This window comes from Limulus polyphemus, unplaced genomic scaffold, assembly GCF_000517525.1.
Source record: "Limulus polyphemus unplaced genomic scaffold, Limulus_polyphemus-2.1.2 Scaffold2276, whole genome shotgun sequence".
Lineage (NCBI taxonomy): Eukaryota > Metazoa > Arthropoda > Merostomata > Xiphosura > Limulidae > Limulus > Limulus polyphemus.
Window position 1 is genome coordinate 6,420 of NW_013667886.1, and position 8,892 is coordinate 15,311.

The window sequence follows — 8,892 nt, forward strand, 5'->3', positions numbered from 1 at the left end:
CTCTTGGGCTAATCTTTTTAACAACGATTAGTGGGATTGAGCGGAACATTATAAAGCCCCACGACTTAATGGGCGAGCATGTTTGACGGGATGGGGATTCGAACCCGCGACCCGCAGATTGCGAGTCAAGCGCTCTAACCACCTGGCTATGCCGGGCCTTTTTATGAGTAATGTGGAAAATCGCCACATAGATTTCCAATGCATCATTGTTGTATGCCTGTTTCATTTAATTGAGTTGTAGTAAATTGCCTCTAATGCATTACAGGGTGGCAGAAGGTTACTGTAGTTCTGGAAGTATGACTACAAACTGTTGGAAAGTAATAAATCTGTATTATTTTTTCTAATTTTCATAGTATTGGTATTTTGAACTTGAATGGCACCTTACGCCTATATGAACTAAACAGTCAGGTCAGAGGCTTCTACGGTTCGGCTATTACTATTTTTATTTTGAACTAATGACCAGACGGAAGGTAGCCAGTCAGCTGCCACAAAGGCTTTGTTGGCTCCTATAAAAGAATAACAGACTTGCCTATAGCGCGCCCTCATGCCTTAGCTCGTGCCTCGAACCTAGAGATCCGCAATCTGAAACGCCTAGTCCCATGTTAAATCGATTTATTATTACAGTTTTTTTTTATTATTATAGACTTCTTTAATAAAAAAAATCTGTAATAATATTATATTACTTGTGATAACTCAATGTTTTCATAATAATCTAGAAATTGTTTCAAGTAATTTACTCATTAGTAGATATTTCATTACAAAATAAAATTGAAAAATGAATCGCCTTTTCGTTTAAAAGATTCATCACTCATTACTAGGTGGTAAAAAAATAAACAACGTTGGCGTTGTTTTCAGTCTACTGAATATGAATATAAAAACTTCACTACTCAGGAGATTAACTTAACCAAAAATAAATTTCAGATAATATTTATATATGAATGAGCTGGTTGTGTAGAACGCATGCGCAGTTTTGGTATTAGTGGGTATAAATAATGGCAATCTATTGGTCATGTGTAGCTGTATACACTCTAACAAGGAAAGCGAAGAAGTTGCTGACACATCGTTAGGTATGTGTTAATGCTATTTGCTGAACAAATGTGTTATCTTCAATAAGAGCATGTTTGTGTTAATAAGAACATATTTGTATTCATATATATGATTGTTAGACAAAAATAAAAAAGATGTTGATCACTAGCAATAATTTTTGTTTTGTGTTGATAATATTTCACCACTGAAAAATATAAACACACAACAAAAATTTAGATCGTTAAACCTTGCTACTGAGTAATTTCTTTAAACAACAGTTAGCCTTATTTTATTTGTAACTTATATGATGACTGAATGGCTTAAAACCTGTTATTAGTAAGAAGTTTAATCTTCTGTTTTGTAGTCAGTTGAGAAAAATATTTCTCTGACAATCGAATAATCAGATGTGTGCCCCTTTTTGTCGTGTAATAAACTACATGATGTCAGGAACTCTTCCTTGGACGTGACCACTTTTGAAATAGAGATTATTTCATACAATTAGTTACTGTAATATTTTTTCCTGTCCTGCGGCAAGTTATTGTAAAGATTTCTTTGTCCTGTGGTCAATTACAGACTGAGCCTCTTTGTATCTTTAGTACTATACTGGGCATTAGTTACTTAGTTTTTAAATATATCCAGGTTCCAAATCTTTGATCTTTGTTAGAGAAATGACCGTATTGTGATTAATTTGGGTCGTACCTTCTGATTTTTTAATATTAGATAATCATTTTTAATTCCATTTTTGTTTTTATTTAGTTTGTTAAATTGAGCCATATCTCCCTACTTTGTAATATTTATCCGTGAAGGATTTATGGACATGGAACATCAGATTTGTCTACCCTACATGCTTCTTGTCTGCTTTCTGATCGCTGCTCTGCTAACCAATGATACTGAAGGACAGATTACGTTCTCCAAAAGCTGGCAGGCAGGGAAGAGGTCGGAAGATTGTTCCTTAACAGGTCTTCGCTCGCTTATGAAGATTCACGATCTTCTAGAGGTAAATACCTTTCATTAATTCCACTCGAGCGCTGAAGCAAACGCGTGTGTGCCCCTTAAGAAATTTCCACAAAGTCATGTTACAGTAATATAGTATTTTAGCTTGTCGTAAAGTTTTTGACTTATTTAACTAATTTCCCTGAAAAAGCAAAAGCAAAAACAGCGACAGTCGGATAAATATATTTAAATTATGTGGCGATTCTCCTCATCTGAGTCACATATTGACTTACTTACTTTTCCAAAATTCAAACCTTGCAATAGTCCTCAAAATATCAAAAACATTATCAACAGATCTGTAATTGTTACAAAAATTATAAGCTCGACACTTTATAATTGGGTCTTATATCAATTTCACAATGGTTCAAGAATGTTGATTTTTTTCATGTGAGAATTTTTTATCGTAAACAGCAATAATTTCCCCTATTTAACTAAACAAGCCAACGTTTTTACACGAAACATCGTAAGTCTTCGGATAATTTTTATGATATTTTTGTTATTTCAATGAAAGTTTTCTTGTGCACCTACAGAAAGAAACTGCAGAGTTAGCCAAATGTAGACTCTCTAAAGAAGACCAAGTTTTTCCGATGAATTGATTCTGACTACCAGGGAGCGATATTTGTGTAAATCTTGATACATTGAAATTGATATATGTTAAACACTTTACATGTGTTTGTTTAAGGTACAAAGCTAAATAAAGTGCATAGAAAAAGTTTCGAGTGTCTTGAGCTTATATAATTCCCTTAAATGTCTATAACATTAACATAGTCGCTTTATCCATCTCATTTTCGTATAAATACGAACACTTTATGGAATTTTGGTCATGAACTTACAAAGAGCTACTTTTTTCTCGCACAAGTTTGTAAACAGGTAAATGTTAATATTATGATATTTCTCCAAGTGAGGTTCAATATTTTCCTCTGCAACTCGGAAAAGCTTCTTAAGTTCATTTTCTTTTATATTTAAATTGCATTTGTGTGTGTGTGTGTGTGTGATTGCGCGTGTTTTGAAAGCTGAAATTTATTAACAGATAGTAATACTCATTATATTGTTCAAAAGCTATCCTTAAAACAAACAGATTTCAAAAGATAACATCTTGACCACCTTTAAAACTACAAGCCATTTGATCGAATACACAGACATATCATGGGCGTAGGACGTTTTCTCTATGCCGTTGTTTAGGTCGATGTTTGGTGATCTGTGAGGGTCACATACATGAAAAAAAACAACAACTTTATCCTACCATGAAGTGGGACACAACTCGGGAATGATGCAGTAGTGTAAAAATTAACAAAAGAATAACAAATCACAAAAGGAACATTACAAACGGAAACACAAATGATGCAATATTTCGCCACACAAGAGACTTTGTTGGAAAATTTCTTCTCAGACGACTTTTTATGGAGAAATATTGCATTATTTTTTTCCCCATTTTTAAAATTCCTCTTGTGTTCTGTAATTCTATATTTAAATTTAAAAAAAACCCATTAAGAACGAAAATATAAATAATGAAATATTTCTCCATACAAGAGATTTAGACTACCCTGTGAACTGGAAATCAGCCAAAGTTATATATAAAACCGAAAATTATATAAAACGAAGAAAAGAAAATATAATCTGTTACGTAGAGACCTAATATATTCATTGACTCGCCGTACCTTCTGATGTGGGCTGCAGTTTCATATATCCAAGGTTCATTAGCACAGTTTTTACTGAATTAGTTAACCGAAAATTGAAGAAGTCTACCTGGCAACACATGATGGTTTAATTTTTATATAGAAAATTTAATCTAAAAAGATATGATTTGGACTTTTATACTCAAATACTAATCTTCTATATAAATTTTGACGAGAATTTCAGCTGAAACACCGCTATTGTTGCCAGCTGAACTTCTTATATAGTTGACTCTTTTCCAGGCTTTCTTTGTCATATTATTTATGATAACAAACATAAGTTACCGTAAGTTAAACTAAGGGGCTTACACGAAGTGAGTGTCTGGAGCAGAATTTCATTAAGGTATAACTGTAGTGGCAAAATTAGGCCAAGAAACTTAGCTGAAATGGTTGTATGGAAGAAAATTTCGTTAGGGTATTGTAACGTTCTTCTTTTTTTTTTTTTGAGCTGATTGTTTTAAATCATTTGGTAAAAATAAAGCCAAGTACAGTTCACGTAACTATAACAAATTAGTTTATTTCTTCCTTGGCGTTGGCTACAGGTTACTATAACTTTTTGTACACAGTTATACTTGTACGCATAAGTTTACAAATGAAGTTTCAACAAAAATACCTCAGTAATGGTACTACGACTGACATACGTACCCGTACAAATAAATTTACATGTACAATTTAACAGCCAATCGAGCGAGAGATTTAACATACGCAATAACGAATACTGATCCAAATGCTTCACAGAATTACTGGCATTTTACCAACTGAAAAAAACAACAACAAAAAACTGACTCAATGCTTCACTGATTTATTGTTACCTTACTAATTCACTGGTCTACTCGTATTTATATCTGATATCGAAGTTACTAGATTTTTGTAACGACATCTAGAAAATGATAAGTGTTCTTGAACTATTTTAATGTTATGCACTGTCTAGCTAACATTGAAAATATATGTTACAACACTGCCCCCTTCCTGAATTGTGAAGCCCCGTGAACAATCTTAATACAGAAATAAAACACTACGCTAACCTGTCCATTCATCAAGTCTTTATGAAGGTTTTCTCTTCCGAGGCCCATGGTATACAGATGGGAGGGCCTCTTGTGCCTTGTCATTACCGTCTTGTTGATGGGGGGGTGTTTCTTGGGTAGATGATTGAGTGAATCCACTGGCGGCTGTATCCTGAATGAAATTTTCTTAATAAGAACCTTGGGCTCCTCAAAAGGCCGATTTCAGCCTGCAAATTATTTGCTGGAGTTACCCAGTTAGACATTCTCTCACCAATTTATTTTCAAAGTGGATGACCTTTGGCTTAGATCACCTATCCTTTTGAATTTTGTAAACCACATCATTTATTCCTTTCAGTACATCATATGTGAATTCACAATACATGCTTAACTTATGATGAAGATTGTACAGTCATACTATATCAACTTGATGAAATCCAGTCTTATCGGTATTAACATCATACTGACTTTTCATTTTAATCACTGACTAATGTAAGTCTTGTCCAAGTAGAGTCATATATCACATTGATGGTGTTCTTTAATTTCTCTCCATATTCCGTTTAAGACTCTTCTGAGTGACAGTTCTCTAAATGGGAGTACAGTATGTCCAATTGCTGTTTGCATCACTCCCACTCCTTTCTTCAACTCTGGGAGCAAGTTCCCACCTTTCATTACCAAACTGGGTCAATAAACTATTGTAGCTGTAGAGCCAGTGTCAATCAATATTCTGCAAGATTTCCCATTAATAAACCTGTAGACTTGTTTCTTTAAATAATACCTCATTTGGGGCAGATGAGATACTTTCAGTCCAGCTAATTCTTATTTCGAAGTGTCTGGCTCTCTGTTGTTTCTTCAGCTTGGTTAAGCTTGAAGAGTCATCTTTGTATTTAATGGCTAGATTTCTTACCTCTATAAAAGTTTCCTCTTTCCCAGATCATTCTTATTCGCTACAAGCTTTTGCCTGCAGTTCCTCTGGACAATCATCAAAGGGGGAGAATATTTAAATACTAGGCGATCTGACGATCACGTAACTTCGAGATAGTGCCTTTAGTTGTTTACATTAATGGATTATAGTACCATTGCCAAGTAAAGCTTCCTTTAAAGGTATAATACTACTTTTCTTCAGCCTAATTCTGATATCATCATCTGTTTGGAATCTGTAAATTGATTGCATGCCAATAAATCTATCATTGCACGCGGAGCACCTGTGTGAGATAATTAAGCAAACCTTTCCAAATCGTCTGCGAGTTCAGCTAAGGTATCTTATTTCATCTATACCTTGTTCCAGAACTTTACTCTGTATACCTCCTTCTTATATGTTGCTCTGAATCTCTTAGTTTATATGGCTTTCAGCTGGAAAGTTACTTAATGTTGTAAAAGCTGGCCCTTTTAAATAGTCATCAAGAGGAATAACTTGCATTCATTATTCCACCCATTCACTCTGAAAATTATTTCAAATTGAACCTGGTATGCTTCCCATGGTACCTTTACATCGTATTCAAATGGTTTCTCACTTGACCAATGTAGAACTGACCAGCAAAATTTTGAAACTGGGTTTGGTAGTCATATGGGTGTAGTAATACAGGAAGGTTTAGCACTTTTATTAGTGGTGATAGGTGTAGACCAAATAAGTTATCCTATTCCATACTTTTAGTATATTGTATTTTAGGTTGGAACTCTTGAGTTGATGCAGAAATAGGTGAGGCTGGTTTAATCTTTGTATTTAATACATTTCTGGTTGTTTTATTCTGTTACTGCTGTTCTTTTTCACCTTATTAATGTCTTTCTTTACTTTGTCAACTTTGTATTTCTTACCTCTTGTCTTTTTAAGTTTTTGTCTTATTCATCTAATGTTTAGTCTCTTTCTTCTTGTTCTCAGTGTTTCATTATTTCTAGCAAAGCTTCGACTTCGCTTCTTGACCTTGTGATCGCCATCTTACACAACTGACGCCCAATTTCAAGTATATTCGAAGTTCTATTTTATTTTCATTAAAATAATCCCAGTTCTGACTTTAGTCTTGTAACGCTGTTTTTTCATTGGGCTGGTTGTTATAAATTATTTGATGAAAATAATGCCAAGTACAGTACATTTAATGATAACAAATTAGGTTATTTCTTCCTTAACGTTTGGTACAGGTTACTATCATTTGTTGTACTTGTAGACCTAGGTTTACGAATGCCCATGGGTTAAATTGGGGCAGAATGGTTCAGACCAGTTCCTCCTCTTGAGGATTCAAACTATTAGCATTCCGAATCTTCTAACTGGAACATCAAAGTGGATTACAAAAGAAGTTCTAGCTCTTTGAAAATTGCTATTTAACCACGTCAAATAACGTTTCAGTATAATGGCTAATCAATAAAATAACTATATATATATGCAATAACTAACACTGATCCAAATATTTCACTAAAATTGAATATTTTCCTGAATTACTGGCACTTTAACAACTAAAAAAACAACAAAAAAAAACAATTTTTCACTGCTAACTTACTAATTGGCTGGTCCATTTGTATTTGGAACATTATAGATTTCCTAGGACTATTTTAACAACATGCACCCTCTAGCCAACATCTAAATTGAAAATATTACTTACAACAGTACAATTGTAGTGGCACAAAACTTAGCTGAAGTGATTTTCTGATTTGTTTTTGAATTTCGCACAAAGCTACACGAGGGCTATCTGCGCTAGCCGTCCCTAATTTAGCAGTGTAAGACTAGAGAGAAGGCAGCTAGTCATCACCACCGCCAACTTTAGGGGTACTTTTTTACCAACAAATAGTGGGATTGACCGTCACATTATAACGCCTCCACGGCTGAAAGGACGAGCTAGTTTGGTGGGGCAGGGATTCGAACCCGCGACTCAAGCGTCCTAACCACCTGGTCGTGTGATTTTATGAAGCAGGTTCCGTTAAATTATAATTGTGGTGGCAAAATTAGGCTTAGAAACTTGGCTGAAGTGGCTTTCTGGAGCAGGGCTGCGTTTAAGTATAGTGATGCTGAATCTTTGCTAATTTAGTAATACTAAGAACCTGAGTTTTTTGTGCATTAATTTTCATTATTCACTTGTTGCATCATTCTTCAACTGAAACTGATAAAGATTATAGGTTAGTGGATGCAACAACATTACTGGGGGACTTTTCCAGACAAGCCACATCATCCGCAAATTAATATGAGATACAGTACTTTTCATCCATTAGAGATTTAATGCTAAGATACGTGATAAATAAAACAGAGTTAGGTACTCCTTCCTGTTGGACATCTTCCTCAGGAGTGGAGTACTCTGAGTTGGTGCCTTCCACATTTTCCCCAACTTTTCTATCATCAAAAAAAATTGAAAAACCAGCAGATTAGACTGCGGTAGTTCAATTTCAGTCATTTGGAACCTGAAATATTTATATCAAATGCTATCGAAAGCTTTTTATATATTGAAAAAAAAACTACTGTACAGTGATTTCCGTTGATACCCTCTAAAAATAGTTTCTGTAAGACTAATAAGATTATCAGTTTTTATCTTAATTTTCTAAAACCATTTTGAATTTTATGGTAATTTATTATACAATTCCAAAAAATAAATGCCTTTGTTGTTGTTAATCTCAGAGCTACAGAATGGACTATCTGTACTCTGCCAACACTGTTATACTCTATACCGTTATAGCCCTCAAACTGACAGTTTGGAAGACTAATTAGTCTGTAACCTTTTGTTTGTCCGCTAGGTAATTGTGGTTTCTTTCCAAGAGTTTGACGTAACTCTCTACATAATTGATAAGTTGTAAAGAGCTGCTAAGTATTTATATAATCGTCGAGTTCCCTTATATTATGATAATTTTTATTTGTTCAGGAGATACAGTTTTCAAGTCTTTGGGGTTTTCTTGATGTCCGAGATGAAGCCTGACTGTAGTAGATGAAAAGTAATCTTGTTTAGTTCTTCAGAAGATAGTGAAGTGTTATCGAAAATGTTAATAGGGTGTGAATTATTTTTAACATAAGTGTTTACTTGTTTATATACGTTTCATTTGGTATTTTGAAAACATTTTGGAGATGAAAGTTTATTCTGTCTTTTTCGTTTGAAAATAGTCGTTTGTTGTTGTGTATGAGTGTAGGTAGTTTGTGTTCTTAAGACCGCTATTTGTATATTTTTTAGATGTTTTCAAAAATCTTTGGTGTCTTGGAGTCTATTTTCGAACAGAATTCGTCGTAG

The 8,892-nt window shown here is 34.1% G+C and overlaps 1 long non-coding RNA gene across 1 annotated transcript; it reads left to right on the plus strand.

Moving 5' to 3' along the window:
- Window positions 1–1,006: 1,006 nt before the first annotated feature.
- Window positions 1,007–2,716, plus strand: LOC111087542. The gene is made up of 3 exons (XR_002612218.1): window positions 1,007–1,067; window positions 1,833–2,023; window positions 2,550–2,716. It is a non-coding gene; the product is annotated as an uncharacterized LOC111087542 (long non-coding RNA).
- Window positions 2,717–8,892: the final 6,176 nt, after the last annotated feature.